The sequence below is a fragment of the Crocodylus siamensis genome, chromosome 3 (genome assembly GCF_052110815.1).
Source record: "Crocodylus siamensis isolate JL-2025a chromosome 3, ASM5211081v1, whole genome shotgun sequence".
NCBI classification, from domain to species: domain Eukaryota; kingdom Metazoa; phylum Chordata; order Crocodylia; family Crocodylidae; genus Crocodylus; species Crocodylus siamensis.
This window is the reverse complement of record NC_143397.1, coordinates 108,019,731-108,042,383: the sequence shown is the minus strand read 5'-3', so window position 1 is coordinate 108,042,383 and position 22,653 is coordinate 108,019,731. Positions and strand designations below refer to the sequence as shown.

The window sequence follows — 22,653 nt, the reverse complement described above, 5'->3', positions numbered from 1 at the left end:
TCTACTACAGATTTAAACCAGTTTCTGATCACTTAAACCAGTTTATATACAACTCCTGTCCCTAGCCCCAGTGTAACCCTGGCCAAGTCACTTAGTTGAAACCTTTTGTAAATTTGGGCCTATGCAATTAGACTTCCGAGTGCTCAGCATATCTGAAAAATAATAGTCCTCACAGCTCTCAACTGGGACATGCAAAATTAGAAGAAAACTTTTGCATATGTTACCCACAAGCTCATCATGACTCATTCCCTCATCTGTAAATTAAGGACACTACTGATGACAGTAACTTATTTGCCTCCTAGAATTACAAATAGATTTAATCCACTAGCCTTGTAACATTTAAATGCCACAAATGGAAATACTGTGCATTACTACCATTAAATGTCTTTTTTTTTCTTTTTTTAAAGGCCCCCCCCTCCACCCAGTCATCCCATCTTAATTTTAGGTTTGAAACTGGCAAGGAGAATCGACATGATATCACAGAGGCAAGGAGGAGACAGAAGGAACCTGCGTTTCCTTTAAACCAGGATTTGGCAGCAAATTATTACGAACTTTGCATTACATTTAAAAAAATAAAATGTAACAATATATACCAATATAAAATATACATAGCAATACAAAATATAGTATTACATTGATATATAGACTATTTACTGATGCTGTCATTTCATTTTCAAAGAAATTTGAACATTATTCAGCAACAAAATATGTTTTTTGGGGCAGGGACTGTTTTTTTGTGCTGTTTGCACATGGCCTGGTGCAATACAATCCTGGTCTATAGCTGCAGCTACTACCACACAATTAAACATAACAAGAACGATAATAGTGTGAATTCTGTAGCACCAGCACAAGAACAGTTAAAACTAATATTTAAACTTCGTCACATCCACAATTAGATCATTCTTTGCAAAGTAAATGCTTGCAAGCCTTTGCTTTCCCCTTTCAAAACATTTGTCATACCACATGTTTGAACAGTGTAGCTAGCAGCTCAAGAGCATCCCTAATCAGAACAATTTCTCTAGAATCTCAGTACTATTTAGCATGGAGCCCAAAGGGCCAAAGCCACTGTAACATTTCAATCACAATCACTATTTTTTATTTATTTTTTATTCTGTACTGAAGTGCATTAGCTTTCTAAACCGGGCTACTTCCCAGTGCTTGACTGAAAGAAGCACTTTGCTGACAGTTTGCAGCATAATAAATCTTACTACAGAATTCTAGCTGTTACTCTCACAGGTGATTAAATAGTCAGGCGAGGGGGAAAAAAATGACACAATTCAAGGGTTGCTTTTAACCCGGCAAGAACTTGAAAAATGAGAAGCAGCAGTATATTACTTTTCCTTCCTCTTCTTTCCATCATCACCCCCAAATAGGAGCTATGAAGTGCTGTCCCTATATCACAGCTTTATGCATAATTCAAAAAGTCAACTGTATTTAGGAGGAGATCACACAGGTCTATGTACGTTGAGAATGCCAAGCAGCACACGTCTGAAGGCTTTCAAAAGAAGGAAGAAGATGGCTAAGTACAGTGCAGGAAAATGAAGCATAAACAATTTTGAGCCTTTGAAGTTGAGATCATTAGAAATGGAAGCTCATAAAGCAGCAGCCTAACTCTAACACACTATGGGCAAATGACTGGGTTATATTAGGATGTTTCTTAGCTCACTTTTGACTAAGGCTTATTTTCTTTTTTCAATTAAGCTACTGCATTAACCCCTGCCTTCAACAGTCCTCTCTATGGGTTGTTCCCAGGGCCACCGCCTTCTAAGACATTAAAGCACATTTTAACTTAATTCATTTCCAGGCAGAGGGAAGGCATTTGCTACTGTTTCTCAGGTGCTTACCATGTTGTAAGTCCCTTTATATCTCTGGTGTGCAAGAGGGACGAGTACAGACATCTTGTGGGTCCTTTTAGACAGCGGTTCCCATAAAATGCTAAGGTTTGGTTTGATGGCCCTGAAAACCCCTTCCTAGATCGCTCACAGAATCGGAGAAGAAAAAAAATCTTCTGCTGTCCATTAATTGAACTAAGGTGGGAAGAGATTCACACCAAAATGCATACATGGGCCTTACTCTCCCCCCATACTCATAGCATAAGGCAACCTCCTATATCTGCCCTTCCAGTTAATTTTCCCCTGATACTTCACAAATACCTTTCGTGCTGACTACTAATGTAAAAGGAACTTCTGGTTTTAATGAACAGAACAAATAGTATGTTATAGATAGTGCTGGGGTAGGGGATCTGTGGGTTAGAAAACATAAAGGACCCCACTATAATTGTAACGGAACAGACCAATGTGAATTCTGCATTTGTACCAGCTGGAACAAAAACCCTGTTTGTAATGACCTGCATTATTTTTCAAGGCAAATTAGAGTCAGCAATAAAATAAACAGTAGTTTCAACGATCCATTATTAAACAACAGCAGCAAAAAAAATAAAAAAGCATTTGTCTGCAGTTTCCAGAAAGTGGAATGAGAATTTACTACAGCCTTTTTCTATACTTGTAATAGAAAACTAAAGAGAGACTGTTAACAAGTTTTGACTTGACTAAGTCTTTATTCTTCATATAATCTTGTCATTATAATGAAAAGGGGACAAACTTTAGAGGAAAAGCAAGAGTTAGCTATTTTAATCATAGTAATTAAGGAACAATTCTGGTAATATTACCATATTCATAGATTATCCCTTCTTCACCTCCAATAAGAAAAAGTATTTTCTAAAAGAATATCTGATATGTAAGGGGAGAGGCCTCAGAACGCTCACCTGTGCAAGTCTCTCTTCATTTCATTAAGCTTTCACTCCTCTCCTTGTTTGAAGAAAAGTAATTCAGGCTCAAACTGTTGACCTTACTGGCAATATCTTGAAAGGTATTTCATTTAATCAAAATCAATAGTTAATATGTCAGTGTATTAAAAAAGTCATGGCTGAAAAGTAAAGAAATGAATATCATAGTTCCCTATATTGCATTTACTTTATCAGGGATCTTTGCTACTATTGAAATAAAAACAACAACAACAACAACAACAACAACTACAAAGGTTTTATAGCTTTCCCTCATCACTAGCAATGTAGTGATGAAACTTCTCTAGTTTCATGGGCTGAAAGAGATGCCACTGGATAGCTAGCTAGCAGCTGAGTAACCAGAAGTCACTAAGCATCTAAAAGCTGAGCTGTCCTTCATGCACTCTTGTAGGAAATATATGGATTAGTGGATAGATGTTAGCTTGGCCTAAGCCAATGACAGCTTGTTTAAGGACTTCAAAAGTAGTGCCAAAAATGGCAGGGAGAAAGTGAATTGCTGTACATTGCATGCATGGGCAGATATAAAATTTTGAAAAGGGAGTGCACATGATGAGGTGCATAATTGCATATAACACAACACAACACATATTTTTTTCCAGTTAAAAAAGAACTAGAAGCTTTACAAATACACTAGGTGACAGGGCTGTACTATTCAGTTTAACAGTGAAGTAAAAGCAAATAGAACATCATTGGAATGAGAGAAAAAAAGACTGTAGGGCTGTGAAATAGGAGCTTCATTACCAGGATTAGTGAACAGACAGCAGGATTGAACAAAGGATGGCTTAACTGGGGGAACATAAAGACCATTTAAAAGAAGAGAGGATCATTAACAGGGATGTGGATTTTCCGTTCACCATGGAAAAATGCAGTAAAACCTGGATCTTCTCATTTTAAGAAGGGGGAAATGAAGCTCCCATAGGGAGGGAGGGAGTTGAGCAGGGCTGGGGCTCCTACGAGCCCCCAGAAGCCCCGATGGCCACTGAAGCATCCAGTGAGTGCGGGGCTTTTTTTGTGTGCTTTTAAAAAAAGAACTGGGATGCTGGAGCCGGTCAGGGCAGTCATGGAGGGAAAGGGGGGTGCTGGGAGAGTGGGCAGGGGATGGGGCCTCATGGCAGAGACCCCCACGCAGCACAGGGCAGTGGCAGGCAGCAGGGATCACCCCCTGCCTGGCAGCAGCCAGTGATCTGGGGGGGGGTTTGTTTGTTTTTTAAAGAGTTGGGAGGGCAGGCGGGGGTCGGGGGGCGCTCAGGGGAGCTGGGAAGGCACATAAGGGGTGGGGCCTGGCAGGGGCCCCCCTATTGTCCCCACCCCACTCCTTCTCCCCCCTTCCCCTCCCTCCCCCAACCCCTGCTGCATTTACCGGCACTTACCGGTCAGCTCCCTGCAGTGGCGAGTGGGGACTGCCCAAATCACCTAAGCTCTCCGAATCTTTTCTGAATTGATTCGGAGAGCTTCGAATCAATCTGGACCTTTTATTGGTCTCCCAATTTAATTTGGATTTGGACATTCGGTAGCTGAATCGGGCCAAATCTCCTCCAAACTGAATCAGCAACCCAAGCAATGCACAGCCCTACTGTCCAGCATAGGTGGTGCAAGGGGTTTGGGGCCTGAATGCGTGGCTGCAGGGCCCAGAGAAGGAGGAGGACAGAGCCACAGGCAGCTTATCTGGGGGGCAGGGGAGAGTCTGGCTCCCTGTCACTGCACGCACACCTGGGGGAGGCATGGGAGGCACATGACCCCCAGATCTGTGCGTGGGGTGGGCGCAGATGTGGGCTGCCTGTTGCAGACATGGGCTCCCTGTCCTGCTGCCCTCCACCTGGGGCCTCTGCAGGTCAGAGGGTGGGACCCAGCACAACAGGTGAAAGCAGGGTGGGGAAGCTCAGTGCAACTGCCACAAGTCCCGCACCACTATGGCAAGGCTCCCCTGGCCTGCCCAGCAGTAGTGGGGGTGGTGGCATGGACTTGTGCCCCTCACTGCTGCCGGGTGGGCAGCAGATACCTCACCATGGCAGTGTGGAGCTCCCAGTGGAGGCACCGAACTTCCCTGTCTGGTCCTGCTCTGCCAGCTGCACCGGGTCCTGACTGCTGGGCTGCAGAGCTCCCAGGCAGAAGGCATCGGGGCAGGGAAGCCTGCACCTGCAGTGGACTGCCTTCATCTGTTCCTCCTCCCACCCCCTCACAACAGGCTCTGCTCTGGCCATGCTGACCATGGGAGAAGGGTAGCCAGGCTCTGTGCGCCATCGCATCAGCTGCTGCCTCCCGTGGGTGGCAACCAGGGCTTGGGCACTGCTGCAGTGGGGCAGGGGGTTGTGGGTCTGGGTCCCTGGCCCCATAGTCCTGGCAGCTAGGGGCCCCCTCTGGCAGGGCTGGAGGGCGGGGTGCTGTGAGTGGGGAGTGAGGGGCCTGGACCTGCATCTTTGTGAGTGAAGGGGGCAGGGGGAGTTCTGATTTTCCATGATAAAAGACCCCAAATAAAATGCCAAAATGTATAGGTATTTAAAATTTATTTTATTATAGTGACTGAGGCACTGGTAGGCTTCCAAATTGCTTTAAAATTATAACTATATCAACAAAACTTTGGTTTGACTGATATCTATATAGCAGTATTTCATTTTAATCATGGAAAATGCAGATTCTGAGGGTTTTAAATCAGAGAATTTGCAAGTTTTAGTAGAGAATTTGTGAGTTTTAAACAGAGAAAACCAGCATCCCTTGCCATTAATACCTGTGGAATGAAGAGTTTATAAGAGGAATCAGGTAAATTATAATGAGCCATGAAGTCACTTGACTCCCTCAGCCCTGCCTGACTAGAAGTGCTCCACTAGTACTAGGCAGCTGGTTTTATACTTTGGGTGTAACAGGAATCAAAGTGGGGTATAAGTACACCAGTGCACCCTCTTTGGATCTTCCCCTGATTACATGCATTCTCATGGAAAAAAGGGCCTTGGGAAGAATGGAGTGAAGTCATAAAAAGACTGATAACCTAGTACATTTGCCCAATCTGTGCACAACTGAGCAGACCCAGCCATCAACAGCCACTGAGATTCCCACTGTACCAGAACCACTAGAAGCAAGGTAATTTTCTGCTTATAATGAACATTTTTTTCCATAAGGTAAGGATGGGTTTGGAGCATATACTGCAGCCACTCTCCCTGGAGTATCTTTATTCTATCTGGTCTGTTCCACTGGGCTGAAGTAGTCTTGGTAGAATGGATGGGGATCTGAACTTGGCATGGAGGTTTCCCTTCCTCCTTGTGGTAGCACAGAAACACTCAGCACCTCACCTGCTTTTCAGGCTGTGAGCTGGCCACTTGGTTTGGCTCCTACTGCCCCACTCTATGACTTTCAGGAAGCAATAGGAAATGGTAAAGCTATAAAAGGAGAATGGTCTGATCTCTTTGCTTCACCCATTTTCTCTCCCTTCACAATGGTCCTGGGGGGGGAGGAAAGAGGGGGGGCGTTGAGCTACTTTGGCACAAGTGCAGACCTGCAGCTTCTCTCCACTAGCCACACCCCCTCCATCCCAGCTCTGGTCCTGTCTGCACAAGTGGAGTGGGGGAAGACAGGGGATGGAGCTTGGGCTGGACAATGTGGGGGCCAGTGAACTGGAGCACCACTATGGCAGGGAGTTTCAATCCACCCAACCCCCCTCTAGTGCAGGCTGGGCAAAGCCCAGCCCAAGCTCCCTCCTTTCCCCCTCCCATCAGGCAGACAGAACCAGGGGTGTGGCTGGACTGCATCAGTCTAGCCACCCAATCAAACAGAAGGTAATGAAGGGGCTCTAGTTTGGAGCACCTTTATTTAAACCTTCATATAATGAAATTTGTTGTGTGATTGGGGGGACAGCTATAGAGTGCTTTCAAGGGACTGATTACACAATAACTATAACTTCTGTCTGAGCCCTGAGAATCTACCACACCCCTCCATAACTTGTTCCAACATTTAATTCCTCTACCCTCCGCCCCAACTTGTTTCTAAACTAAATTTATGCCACTTCAGCTTCTGCCCCTTGTCATACCTTCATTTACTACAGTTTGGATGAGAGATTTTTACTATCTGAAGACTTTCATCTATGCAATGACCTGTAACAACTTTGTAAATTGTGATCAAGTCACTTGTTAACCTTCTCTTGGAAAAATGAAACAGACTGAACTTCTTATGTCTTTCCCTGTAAGGCAGGTTTTCCAGGACTTGTGACTCTTCTGAACCCTTTCCAATTTTTCTACTACAGCATTATTTAGTGCTAATTACTAGGAATATGCTATCTTTCTCTGATGCCCGTAGCAATTTTTGAGCCCTGCTCAATTTTTCTACTGGGTTATAATTTCGTACCAATTACCAGGAATATATTATCCTTCTAGGTTGACTGTAAAAGAATAACTCAGCAAAGCTTCACTGTGTCTTTATGTCATCCACTTGAGTTCAGTACTATTCAATGGCCATAAAAAAGTATTGCTGGGTCCACAGTATATGTTGAAAATAAAATATTCCCCCACAAGCTGTCAATATTAGATAGAATTCCCCCCACTTTCTGCCCTTTGGGAGGAAAGTGAATTTATACTTCATTTGGAAACACACAGCTAAACAATTCTACTTTGTTAGCTTCTTATTAATTCATTCTCTGCATATGCTCATAGTAGACAATAAAAAAAAGATATTTTGAAATTTCAAGATAGCATGGCTAAGAACAGCACAAACACAAAACTGCTGATTAACAGCAATTTAGTAAAATTATAGGGTTACTGAGAAAGCTACTGATCCAAGAGACCTCCACTAATTTCTATGGCACGGTCAATTTAAACCCTTGAAGCAAGCAAGAAAAAACTACCGGAAAGGTTGCCAGCTATATACCTGAAAGCTTGTATGTTAAAAAATGGCTCACATATGTTGGCTTTATTATTCATAGACTATTTTATAGAGAAAAAGGGGAATGAAACAGTATCTTTTGGTTAACCAGCTTTGAAAAATAGACTCCATGCACTAACATATTGATTGCCTCTTGGATCTTGAAACACGGCATTTCTTTGCTCATAATCGAACGTATCTATAAACTACTTGGCTGAAGAAACTACAAATTGAGAATACTGTTATTGATAACTTACACACAAAAAAATCTACCAATGTTGATTTGAATCCTGAGATGAAGCTAGGATGTGAATAAAGGCACAACTGGAATTGTGAAATGTCATAAGACTATCTTCAGAAAGAACTGTGAGTTTCCAGGGGAATGACTGGAAGAGGTCATTAAGAAATGGATCCTTGGTGACTGCTAGTCTGCAGGTTCACTGCTCCCATAGGAGAGGGTGCATGTCTTCTTGGTTGCCCAGTAAGTGGGTAAGGCTGGAGGTGGAAGAGCAAAGAGTTGGTGAGGCACACGCCTCTCTCCCATCTTTAAGGACTCAGCATATTTCCTCAGAACTTGAATATAGCCAAAAAATTTGGGACATTCAAATATCCACGCTTTGGAAAATGGGATTCTGGAGCCAGTCCCATGGAGTGGGGCTGGAACTTTTGCAAAGGCAAAGACTTCTACAAGGAGGACTATTTACCCTGCAACTTCCTCAGAATATTTATAGCAGGGGTTGTCACCTGAGGGTATGCGTATACCCAGGGGTACTTGGAAAGGTCCTAGGGGGTATGCACAGGCAAGTGGGGATAGAGTGTCACCCCCACGCCCCGCCCCGCACTGCCACCTCCCAGAAGCAGGGCCATGGAGGGGGGGCAGGGGGAAGGCAGCAGCATCCCTCTGCAGGCCGTGCAGGCACCAGCCAGCCAGCCGGCTGTGGGGGGAGGGATGAAGGAGAGGTTGCATGCGGCAGTGGCCACCACCACCCAATGCTGCCGCTTCTCCATGCTACTTTCACATGGCTGGTTCCACATGTGGCTACATGGATTGCTGATGGGCAGCGAGCAATTGGCCAGGTGCGAGGCCCATCAGCAGCCCACAGAGGCATACGTGGTAGTTCCAGGCGGCAGCAACAGCCATGTGCAAGCCCCGCCACCCTCCTCCCTGAGAAGGGGCACATTTCTTTAAAAAGGTTGAAACCCCCTGATTTATGGTACTGAGGACCAGGCCTTGCATACTTTCTTCCAGTGTGGTAGGGGGACACACTTGTGCTCCCTCAGATTTCCTAGGCAGATCCATCTCTTCCCTCCTCTGTGTCCTGCTTTCATATCTCTTACAATACGAACACTTTTCCAATCCTCCTCTCTCTCTCACTCTCCCCTTGCACTGCCGGCCAAAGATCCTCCTTATGCTGGCTCTAAAGGTCTCAGAGCCTCAGCAACTCCATGCTCTTTCAATCTTTCTTGTGCCTTGCTCTCTGATGCTCTCTAACAGAATATCAAATTTATATTTATCCTGTATAGTATAACATAATACAAGGTAAAAATAATTGAGATTTTCTTTCTCTTTTGTCCCTAGTCACGGTACCAAAACCAACTAGCTTCCATAGGACTTTTCATTAATCAATCTCAAAATAACCTACAAAGTATTATCATCTCTGTTTTTCTTGAAACTAGCATTGTTGGACTGCATTGGTAAGATTCACAGCAATCTCTGAAGCTTGCTGTAATACTTCATAGCATGGGTGTTAAAGATGTGACCGTTAGGGTGGATCCAGACTGTAGGACTGGTAGAGAGGCTGGGAATTTGTTTGTGAGACTTGCTGTCAAATTCCCACTGGCAAAGCTCGGATGGGAATGCATGTCACTGGCAGGGGTGGAGGGAGAAGCAATGGCTCTGTTAACTGCCATACTACTGTTACTGGGTCTGGATCTGACCCACGGGGCTCTTTGTGGACCTGATTCTGACCTCAGACTCCTGTTTTATATTAAGCCTGGTGAGCAAAAACCCAGCCTGAAAATCTTGGCTGCCAGGTGCATGAGGCTATGGAACAGTCTCCCATAGGAAATAATGGAAGATCCATTATTTGTGGGAGCTGGAACTAGACTCTGATTCTCTGATTTAAAAACAAATCCCCCATTTCTGGTAAAAAAAAGTAACCCCAAATCCACATTTTTCTATGATTAAAATGAAATACCATTTACACACACACACACACACACACACACGGTGTTTTATTTAAATCATGGAAAATGTGGATATGAGGTTACTTCTTTTGGACTGAAAATGGGGGATTTTTTTTAAATCAGAGAAAACCAGGATCCCTGGTCATTACGCTGTGGACCTAGAGAGGAACTATTAAAAAACTGACATTTGCCAACAATATAAACCAAACTCCCCTCCTGGACAGGTACTGAAAATAACTTTGGTATCTTTGACATCACCTAGGCAGCCACAGTTGGCAACATTTTGTCTTCATGGCAGCTAGTATAATTTGTCTTTTCCTCTGTCTAATCTCTAAGGCTCTAATAAACTGCAATGTCTCCATATTGTTAAATTTACTGTCCAGTACCATGCCCTTCCAAGACGTTAGAAATCACAACGGTGATGCATTGCATATGTATCACAACCTGCTTGTTTTATCTTCTTGAACCATGGCACCAGCAGTTGCTATTCTTATTACTACCTGGCTCCTGAATTCATACAATTAATTGTTGGCCTACTGAAATGTAGACTAACTGGAGGCTATGAAACTTTAGCATGGTGAGCCAATGCAGTTGTGCTGCCATCATTGGAGAGATCTGTGGTAAGATAGAAGCCAAGAAGAACCCACCACATAAGAAAAAAAAAAGTAAAGGATCATCTCAGCCTACTGTCCCATCAGGCTATTGCAGTTAAAACATACCAGCTTCTCTAACTAATGGCAGGCAAGTGATGTGGCTGGTATCACATCCAAAGAGCCCTGACACCCAAGTTCAAATGACTACAGGTGTGACACTAGGAACAGCCTTTGGCAAGAGTTTGGAGCAAGGTTTAAAATTACAGGTCTGGAGCCATAGCACGATACCTTCACTGTCCTGACTATACTCCTAAGCAGGACAGGCAGGTGGACAAAAACTGTGGATAGATCCCAAAGTCTTTCCTCGGGTGTGTGTCTAGACTATGTAGCTTCTTTTTGCTCAAGGGGAAGTTTAGGAGGGAGAATCCAGTCCTGAAAGAACTGAGGCCATTCAGCTCTGTGGGTAAACACCCTTGACCCAACAGAGATGACGGAGAAGCACATATATACAGCATTGCCAAGCAATGGTGGCACACATGTGGTTCCAGTGTATGTTTTCTGTTCTAGGAAGACACAGTCCATGAGCTCCAGGGTAACACAAGAATTAGTCATCTGAGTAGCCTTTGTGTATATGGGGTAGGCTTCTTGTTCCTGAGTATCTCCAGTTACTACTTTACAGTTAAAGGTATTAAACAAAAACCTGGGCTCACACCTGCATCTTGCTCTTTAATACAATGTGGATTAGGTACCACAGGACTGGAAAAGGGCCAACGTAGTACCCCTCTTTAAAAAAAGACAAAAAGGAGGATTTGGGAACAACAGATGGGTTAGCCTCACTCAATACCTGGGAAATTACTGAAGCATATCCTACGGAAGGCTGATCACATGCAGTCCGCATGGATTTATGAAAAAAAATGCATTGAACAAACTTGACAAAGTAACTGTGTGAGTTCGTGCCGAATTATGTAAGGACTGAATTAAGCACAGGCTGAGACCTGGATGTTCAATTTAAAACTTTTATTGTTTCACAAAGTCATAAACTAAGGAGGTCTGTTGGTTCATGAGGTTCCCAAATAAGGCCCTTGCTTTCTAACCTGAAGGCTAGGTGCGGCTGCCTGATTCAGTAGTCTCAGAATTGGTCAATAGCTCATTTAAAAGGAGTCCCTTATCTTTTTTTAGACAAAAGATACAAAACTGTCCCCACTTTAAGAGTGATGCCTCTAACATAACTTTACTATTACTTATATACGATAACACTTATACATATGTATTTCTAATTTTTACTTCTATTAGTTACTAGTTAACCCATCTATATTATAATATCAGGTGATACGCTCTTTATTATAATTTTTACCAGACCTTACTTGCATGATATGTAGTTATCTTTCGTCACTGTGGTTTAGCCTTGCGGTTTCCGTATTTCAAGATAGAGGCTGCTTGCTTGCAATTTATATCATTGTCAGTATTTCTATTCGAGGGTCAGATGGTGATCACCAGAATGTCAATCTCTGACTTCTCAACCTCCTAGAAGCATTCTGGGAGTTTTACTGCATTTTTCTTGATGCTAGGCCTTGCTTAGCATAAGCACTATCTCACAGTAACTGCTTGGGTGGATGAAGGGAATGCTGTGGATATAGTGTATCTGGACTTCAGCAAGGCTTTTGACAAGGTCCCACACAATTTTCTCATAAACAAATTGGAGAAATTTGGGCCAGATAAAAATACTATACGGTAGGTTGATAATTGTCTCAACAGTAGCAAGCAAAGGATAATTATTAAATGGCGCATGTTAGAATGGCAGGCGGTTTCAAGTGGAGTCTCACAGGGGTCTGCTGTGGGCCTAGTGCTGTTCAATGTGTTTATTAAAGATTTGGATGTTGTTGTAGAAAGCTCCGTGAGCAAGTCTGCAGAAAACATAAGACTGGACAAGACTGCGACCATGTTGGAGGATGAGAGCAATTCAGAATGATCTCAGCAGACTGGAAAGTTAGGCTAGAGGTAATAGGATGATATTCAATGCAGACAAATGCAAGGTGCTACACCTCAGAAGGAATAATAATAATAATAATAATAAAAGAGAGTGACACCTGGCTGGACGGCAGCCCTACAGAAAAAGACTTTGATGCCTTTATAGACTACAGACTTGATAAGAGTCTGCAGATGAAGCCATACAAAAGGCCAATGTGGTTTTGGGATGCATCAATAGAAGCGCTGGTGCAAGACACAGGAGGTGATACGGCCTTTCTACTTGGCACTGGCTAGGCTTTATCTGGAGCACCAGGTGCAGCCATGGGCTCCACATGTTAAAAAGGACATGCAGAAGTTAGAGAGGTCCAGAGGTGGGCAAAAAAGATGATCACGGGTTTGGAAGGGAAGGCATGTGAGGAGAGGGTGAAGGAGCTAGGCATATTCAGCTTGCGAAAAAGGTGCTTAAGAGGAGACATGATAGCATTCTTCAGACGCCTGAAGGGCTGCCATAAAGAAGGAGGGACGCACCTTTTCTCTCTTGCTGCAGAGAGGAGGATGTAGACGAATAGCTTAAAGTTGCAGCAAAGTAAGTTTAGATTGGATATCCATAAAAATTACTTCACTGTGAGAATAGTGAGGCAATGGAATAGCAGACTGCCTAGGGAAGTTGTGGACTCTCCAATTACTGGAGGTGTCCAAGATGAGGTTGGACACCCACTGGTTGGGGATGATCTAGGCATAGCTATGCCTATGTTCTCCTATGGGTATTCTCCATGCTTCTGGGCTTTGCTGGTTGCCTCCTCTCCCTTCCCTGCTACATGTGTCAGAGTGTTTTTAAGCTTTCCTCAGTGGCACTGGGTGTTGGCCACAGCCAACAAGGCTGAGGACTTTGATAGGTGTGCCGATGTTCCTGCTGGGAACAAAGTCAGAGGTGCCTGACTAGAGGGTCTTGCCCCTCCATTTAGGGTTAGACTGACCAGCATATTTGTGATCTGGAAGGAATTTTACTCCATGATCAGATTGGTATGGACTGTGGGATTTTACCTTCCTCTGTAGCAGGGGCAAGGCTCTCTTCCCAGGATCCCTTCAGCATATACTGACAGCATTGCATAGAAGCAGGATGTTGGCAACTGTGGTTACCCTGCTCTACCTGTGGCAAGTAAGGGTATTTGGTCTGTGTTGTGAATTTATGTAGAATTTAGATTATGGTTTGTAAAGGATGGTTTGGATAGGGAAGATCCTACCTCAGGCAGGGGCACGGACCAGATGACCTCTAGAGGTCCTACTTCTCTTTGATTTTATGATCGCAGCTTAAAATTTGTAACTCTCACTACAGTGCTACTGATTCCAGCAGTGGAAACTGTGGGAAGTATCATTAAGTCAGTAATGACATAATGATATCAAAGGTGAACAGGAACAATTCTATCAATCATTTAACAGGATTCACATTGTCTTCACCAATATTTGGCATTTTGGCGTACCACCCATTCTTTGTATTTTGTTACCAAGGACCCGCAAAGAAATGACTTTTGTTGCAAATAAACCAGGTGCCTTTTTACATTGTCTTCTGGGGAAGAGAGAGGCAAGGCAAGACAAGACAAGGCAGCAGTTAGCCTTTAGGGGGCCTTATAATAGCACAGGTAATAATGCACATTCCTAAGGAACCAATCCACTTATGATAGATGCAATTACATTTGCATGTACACAGAGACCCCTATTAAGTATTTACTGAAATTTGTAAAGTTATGAGTAGCAAGGTTAAACTGTTCACACAATTTAATATTAAGCCTGCTTACATCAATGCACCCCTTAAAGGAACAAGAACCATAAACAATGCTGAGGGCTAAATGGTACCATGTCCCTGAATTTGCAGTGCCAACAAAGGGTTCTGTGTGTTAGGGCCCAAAATTAATTTATATTAAGGCCTTTTTAGAGTGCTCTAACAAAAGAGTGTTAGCATTAATCAAAATCTAGGCCATTCTCTGTAAGGCTGAAAACCTGAATTACCATCACTAAAGTAGCTGCCTGTAGCAAAAAGGTAGGGTTTTTTTTAATTGAGATCTATTTCTGGCACCTTCATGTTGAGTTTTAGTCAACAGTTTAGAAGAGTCAAGTAATTTGTCATAAAGTTGGAGTCTTTTTCTTGAATAAAGAGAGTTTTTTTTTTAGTGTGGGGGATACTCTTTTTCCTTTTGATATGTATAATCATAAGAATTAATTGACTAGTAAAAGTGTAAGATTCAAATCTCTTTCTGCCCTTCTAAAGCGAAACTGAACAATGTTACTAATCATGCTTAAGAGTTTTGCTTCATATACATTACCTAGCATCATGTGACTACCGAGCCATTATTGATTTCCTTTCATCTTAAAAACTGAATCATTATGCACTGTTTTTTTTTTAAAGTCTGAGATATGAAAACCCACTACCAAGTAGTTCCAGGACATTTTAAGAAAAGAATTATAAAAAGCAAAAAGAATTTAGCTAGGAAATGTCACATAGGAGGAAACTGATAATAGTAAAGTACAATAGAAGAGGAAGTATAGCCACCTTTCTGGCATTATTATCCTGCACTGGCCAGAGGCCCAAATTGCCTCTGATTTACCTTAAAGTTGCTTTGCCTTAAGGCAGCTCTAGGTTATACTAGAGTCAGCCAGCCACTGTACCAGTCATTCTGCCCCGTCACATCCTGCCCCTGTTCAACCCCATTTGGTATCCTTTACCTACATGGAATAGGGAGAAGAGAGAGAACAGTCAGCTATACCAGTTTAATATCACCTAGGGATCCCCCTGATTTAAGGACTTCTCTCCTGCTCCTTTAAGAAGTTTTATGGTTGCTAAAGAGAGCCTAAACACTCCCTTATTCACTTTGCATAGTTTCATCTTATAAAAGATGCAGTTTCCATAAAGCGATTCTCCCCAAAGATGTATTTTAGTTGCATTAAGAAACAGTACCATCCCACAATTGTAACCAATACATTCTTAATGCCTTTTCTTTTAACACCTGTATGTCCCTGATGAAATACATTCTTTCTCCAAGAAACACTCCATCACCTGCTACATCAGCTGTTTGATCAGGCCTGTCTGCCCTTTTCTGCCATGAAGCCAGGGTGGCCTCTGCTCAGGTAGATTACTATCACATGTTTTTTCCCTGAACTAGCTGTCTCATTACATCGGTATTGATCCAGAGTTGGGTTTCTGCAGCAAATCTATTACATTTCCATTAGCAAGACTGCAAATTATTAAAATATAAAAGGCTTTGCTTATATAATTCTAGCTGCATGTCACAAAGCAAATGCACAAATACATACTAACCTGACACTTGCCCTCTTATAAGCCAAATTTTGCCTTCTCATCTGATGTCAGGAAAGTACTATATGCATTTTATAAACAAAGAATTATGTTGGCGTTGCAAGCTTGAAGTGGGTTTTACGTGTACTTTACTGAAATGCACTTAAACTACTGTTGCACTAAAAAGTACAAAGGAAGGTAACCTCAGCAGAAGTCTGAGCGAATTAGAGAAAGTATTGGTCATGCTGACAAAACACAGAGGCCTATTGTTTATGTTATATAAAGCAATTTTAAATAGCCATATAGAAGAAAAAACACTATTTATGAAAAGGTGGGCTAATGACACTGTAACAGAAATCAGTGCTGAAGAATGGGAGACCATCTGGAACAATGGTCCTCACAAGTACATCTGCACAAGAATAACAGAAAATTATTAAAATCCTGTATCAATGGTATCTCACTCCACCTAAAATTAAATGCTTTTATTATATAGGAACAGGCAAATGTTGGAGGGCATTTGGGAGGATCCTGCCATGTGGTGGATGTGTCATAGAAATAAACTGCTCTGGAAGAAGATTGGAGACAGTGAGAAAAATAACTGGATGCCAATTATCAGTTAATCCCTTAGTCTCTGAAGGAACCTTCCTGAATGCTCTGCAACATATAAGTGATATAAGGGATTGATCACTCATCTTCTAATGGCTGCAAGAATTACAGTTGCAAAAGCCTGGAAGAGAAGTGACACCCCCCCACACACACCTTCTAAAATCACTACCCGTTTTAGAAAAGTTTGGGATGTTTTAGAAATGCAAAAGTTGTCCTATGAAGTCAGCGTTCTACAGGGGAGAAGGCAAAAATATGTTCACTTAGAAATCTGATGGGTGTTTCTGGAATTTGCTAAAAAGGAATCTTCTCCTACCTCCAAACCAGAACATTTGAGGAACTTTTTCGACTATCAAAGTGCAAGTTCTATGACTGAACACTTAAGAATAAATTTAGAATATATTTAAAAATTTAAAAGAGAGATGAGAAGAAGATAATAATATTTATGTTATGCAGAGTGCTAGGGAAAAAGAGGGGATGAATTATTATATAGAGATGATAATGGAAATATTGAGGAACTGTTGGAGATTGTGGGGAGAAGAGGAAGGGAACATGACTTCTGTGAACTTTCTTTAGCACAGCTGATAGAAGATCAGTGTCCGTCCGTCTTTATTCTGGGTGATTGGATATGTTTTTGAATAACAAACCTGTTATTTTGTATCTTGGATTTATTATTAAAAAAAGTAAAAAGAAGTATAACAGATAAAGAAAACTAATAATTATCATCCACTGCAGTGAAAATCCAAATACTAGGCCTATCCATTTTTTCAGGAATTCTGCCTGTGGTTTCAAAATGTATAATATAATGCAGCCCCAGACTTTATTTTAATAAGTAAATTATTATGTCCATCACACCATATATAAAAACGTATCATCTGTGTGTAAGCGTATCAATATCACACAGACACGTATAAATAAAAATACCAAGGACTTCTTTAAGTTCAATACAGTCTGAACAAAGAACTAATTTTCAGTTAGGCTTATAATGAAATGTTAAGGTCAAGCTATTCTTTTTTTTAATGGTTATTCACAATCTATTATGTTAGGCTGAAAAAATTAAGAGCAGAGACTCGAGAAACTATTTTTTTCCTCTAACATTGTGAGCTTTTCTTGACGAAATACAGTGAAAAATTCTGGCCCAAGTGTCTATAGATACAGTCTGCAGTCCTCTGGGGCATCACACCAATGTTACTAAGGACAGAATTTGGCCTATTGATTTTAAATCATTTGTAGTCTTCTCACATACAAATGGAATCACTATTTCCATGCTTTTAACAAATTTTAAAAGGGAAGAGAGACTTTAAAGGAACCAAAACTGCTCAAAATGAGTCATATGAATCAAATGTGTGATTGCAGAAAGATCTAGAAAGATTTTATTATATGTTTGGGAAGATCTGAGCACTTTGGCCATGGCTAAGCTACTTGAAACTAATACAAACATCCACAATTTGTGGCATCACAAAACACTGTGCTCCCCTATTTCACATGCACATGCCCCACCCTCACATAGTGCATGTATGCACAGCTCTGGTTTTTTTCAGTATTACTCCCCTTATTCACACACCTGCAAAGTCCTTATTAGCACTTGGCTAGTGGCTACTAGAGTGATAAGTGTCTAAGGGTTATACAGAGACTGGATGGCTCAGTATATCAGCATTTGCTTGACCTTCCCTGGTTTCTGGAGGCCCAAGAAGATATGCCCCTCAGGATTTCTAAAGCCAGACAAATATCCTGTGTCTCCTTACTGCACATTTTAAAGCTGATATCTTATGCTCTTCTGAAATCACATTTAACTAAAGGATTAGGGCCTAACCTGGTATGCATAAATAAGGCTTTACATCATATGCATACGTGAGAACCTCTTTTTGATTAGTAGCTGTTGATGTCCATAGACATAAGAATCAGGCTATTTGAAAAAAGCTCATGCCTTCTAAAGCCTTATTCATTGGGACGTGAAGCACATCTAACTCTGTGCTTTGGGGAAGACTCCTCCTGCCTCTAACTTACAAACAAGCACTCTCCTGAAGACCCATTTATTAGATATAAGACCTTGCCCATGATCTTTAAGCAGAACTCCCTGGCTTGCATGGAATAGAGCAATGTTTTTCAAACTTTCATAGTCATGGAACCAAACCCCTACTCTTGTCCTGTGAACAGAAGTGGAGGCAGGCGACCTGGTCCAGCAATGGCAGTGCACCACCTCCCAGCACATTCTGCCATTACTCCCAATCTTTTGAGGAACCCCTGCTGACCTGTTGTGGAATAGTAGGCCTGAGTGTATTGTTCCCTCAGACAGATTGTTCTTTGCAAAGTGAAAAATTACTGGAAAGGGGAAATGAAATGGAGGTTAGGGAACAGACAGAGAAGGAAGAAATTAAGTGCAGACACAGCTAGGAGAATGAGAAAGAAGGAAAAAGACAGAGAGGCTAAGAGCACAGAAAACAAGGTACAGAGTAGAAATATGAAAATTAAGTGCAATCTGCTGCAAAGCCACTTTAAGGCAAGTTTTTTATTCTTTAAAAACAAACAACCCTAAAATGGGTGCATTTACACTAAAAATTATGCCATCATGCATGGATTACTATGGATGGAATTAGGATTGGTTTTTGAGCTATACAGTTTGGTTCTCAGATTTGGATTGGCTTGCTTTTATGTGTCTTTCTTAGTGAAAATGATACCATAGTGATTATCCTGACACTCTTCACAAAGAGAGACAGAGAAAGAGGCAGCAACTCATTGGGACGAAGGAATCAGAGAAAGGAAAAAAATATTAAGAGCACCATCAAAGCTGAGAGAGGATAAATAACCATGGTTCTTAATAGTTTTCATCCTTACAACACATCGTAAATGATAGCCAACTTGCACAATGCAGGAAGGCATAATCACCTCCATGATCCCTTATGCAGAAATGAAACCTGGGAGAATGGACTGGCTGGCTCAAGGTGACAACCATCACCTGACAGAGCCAGGAGAGGAACTCATAGTTATCTCATTATGTGCACATCCTGGCAGTGAGGCAATGATGATGAGTCATTCCACCATGGTATGGCCCGACTCTTCCTTCACAGACAGGCAGAAATGCCAAATTAGGCTCCTACTATGACAAAGACTAACGGCCTAACCTGACTGCAGGATTAGGCTGGGCCTGCCTGGGGTGAACCATAACAGCACTCCAGAGCTGTGCAATAGCCCTGGCTACCAATGCCATGCCCTTGGACCAAATTCAGCACTGAGCAACACTGATAAGAGTCTAAGTTGCTCCAGGGAAATGGATTAAGTCCTGAGTGTTCCAACCCGAAAGCAGAATTTGATCCTTGGCCATACACCCTAGACAGTTGATTACACCCCAGTCAAACAAATACACAATGCTAGCACGCCAGAGCAGGAGGGCGCAGTTTTCTGCTGCACTGAGCCTTGTCTTTGTTCCTAATGAAAAGCCAGAGCATGCGTTTCATATTCACTTTGCACTCATGTCATTGAGTCAGACCCAAGGTGTAAAGGCAGAGGCTAATGAAGCCTTGTGACTGTCAGGAGAACCTAGACAATCCCTGGCTTTAATGCCAAGCCTAATGTTACCAAGATAATAAGGAAGCCACCATTGCTTCAAGGATATCATTTATCTTCTATTTATCCTCTACATATATGCATCACGCCCTCCCACCCATTCCCTGCTTCCTCCAAGTCAGATTAAAAACTTAAAATGGCTTGGACACATTTAAATAGAAAGTGAAACCATCTTAAAATCTGAGAATGGCTTGTATATTACATAAACAAAGTAACAATTACTACTGTTGGAAACATAATAATTATAGTACTAAGAAACATAATAATTATAGTACTATGAAAACCATAACTATTATAGTACTTGAGGTATAGTTGCAGGACTGCATTCAAAATGAGAGGGGTGGGGGGAACAAGGTTAATTTAACTCCTGCATCATATTAGCATTTTTAAGATCAATGTGATTTAACCAGTTTAGATTGTTTATTAAGGCATACTTATACATATATATACACCCATGTAAATTAAACATCCCAGTATATAATTGAGCTAAGATTGGCATGCCTCCTACATATGCGAACTCTTAAAAATATCAGCTTTTACTTTTTTGGTTCAGCAAAGGAAAACTGTAAAGCCATAAAAGAAGAAAGGGAGATTTTGCTTTTGTTTCAATAGAATACAAAGTATGATAATAGAAGGTTAAACTGATTTTGGGACTAACACAACCAGAAACAATTCCTAGGGTTGTCTCTCTCCTACCTTCCATCCTAGACTCCAGGATAAAAAGAATCAATTAGCCCACAACTGACTGACTGTGACCTTGAAGGATATGGCTTTAAACAAAATATGCTGAGTTAGACAGAAAAGAGAAGAAGAGAATTGGATTCTGAGACCCACAGACTGTCTGGTTGAGAAATGATATGCAAGTGACCAAACATGAGCTGTGACAGTTTTTGCTTCGTTCCAGACAAAAAAATTATCACTGCAAGAGGGAAAGCTCATGCACTTTCTGCAAATAGATTACTTAGTGATGTCTGAAAAAGGGAGAAAGATTGATATGCATAATAGGGCAATCCAATTTACAAATGTTACATCTCAGGATATCATTCCCAGAATTTTATACTTGGCATAGATCAGGATCTGTCAACCTTTCCAACAATCCTTTCTGTTCATAAAAAAGAACATATTTGAAATACAGCTGTAAAACTATTGAGACATTATAAAGGTTTCCAAAAAGTTCTCTCTATGCCCCTTCAAACTCTCTAGCCAATATTTTTGCAACTTGCTTTTCTAACCCTATTTCCATAAGAAAACTGGGATGTTTGATGCCCCAAAATCTTGCTTCACTGAGGCTTTTAGGCAGTAGTAATTCTTTCCCATACAATGGAACCCAAATAAAATCAGCTGCCACCCCCCTCTTCCTTTCTATCAGTATCTGCTTGGAAGTCACTTAGTAGATATCTATCTTTAAAAGAAAAAGAGAAAAGAATTCCTGGATCCCCATTTATTTCCCACATGTAAATAAACCTGAATGCAGATAATGGCTTTTTGCCTGTGGCTGCTCAAAAGGTGATCTTTTTTCATTTTCTTCAGGCTTTGAATGATCAAGGGAAGGAAAAGACCTTTTTTAACATACAGAATTTTGTAGGTTTTTTTTTTTGTGTGTGTGCACACAGTTGTGCTCTTGATGTACTTCCCTGTCCTCCCCTGCCCCCTGGCAAATAATTTCAGCTGGATGGTAGTCTCTAGCCATTTTACCAGGTGTAGCGGGGGGGGGGGTGTGATTTCATAGACATCTGTGGTATCTTTAATGACACTTAAGAGACACACAGATGATATCTCTGCAAAGAAGAGTTTCTGCACTAATTACTTGTGAGAGACAAAAAGAAAACTTTCATATAACTGTCATGACTGCACAGGGGCCTATGTGGTCCCCCTACCTCAGGCAACAGTCTGCTGGCTGACCTTTAAATTAACAAATGAAGTTTCAGTGATGTTTTCTCATAAAACCAGTATCTTCAGAAAAGCTGCTTTTCACCTAACAGCTAGTGGTGGTATGCTATCAAAGCCAAAGGTGGCAGAATTCTGAAGGTGTATCTTTAAAATGGCCTTTCCAAAATGCTAGAATAACATCTAGCATTAAATTATTTAGGTCAGATGCTTAGCTGATGGAATGGGTGTTGCTCCACTGAAGTTGCTCAAGTACAGAGCACTAACACCAGCTGAGGACCTGACTCACGATCAATTACAAGATAAAATAAAAGGTAGCAGAAGTAATCCAAAATAATCACTGACCCTAACTGAATTCAGTGGCTAAACTGATATTGACTACAGTAGTATCAGGATGTGGTCCAATATGTATCTATCACCACACAGTCGCACTGCTACGTTACATCATGGGAATAAGATGAAACGTCTTCCTTTATGGGAAATTTTACAATAGAGAAAGTTGCAGTTTTCACCACTGCAGAACTCTCTCTCAAGCACCAGCTCCATGTTTTAGCACAGCAGTATGCTGTTTTTCCTTTAGCAAGAGCTGCACAATTTTACGCAGTTTGTGGGTTGGGATCCGGACTTGCTCTGATCTAACAGGATAGACAGATGAGTGCCAAACAGATTCTCTCCCAGCAACTGATCATTTCATTTGCTGAAAATTATCTGGCTCTATGATTTTTAAAGGGCTTAAGAGAAGCTCAATGGGGGGTCCCCATTCTGCATCTCTCTGCAGGCACAAGTGCTTCACTTTAAAAGTCATCCCATCAAACTCAGTGAGAAAACATTCATGAGCCTTGCTCAGCAGGATCACCTGCTTAAGAAGGGAAAGAAATGTGTGTAGATTTGTACTGTGATCTGGAGAGAAGGAA

The 22,653-nt window shown here is 41.7% G+C and overlaps 1 protein-coding gene across 5 annotated transcripts in view; it reads right to left on the bottom strand.

Moving 5' to 3' along the window:
- Positions 1 to 22,653, bottom strand: part of NRG1 (neuregulin 1) — a 260,030-nt gene that overhangs the window by 123,983 nt on the left and 113,394 nt on the right. The gene's annotated exons all lie outside the window — the stretch shown is intronic.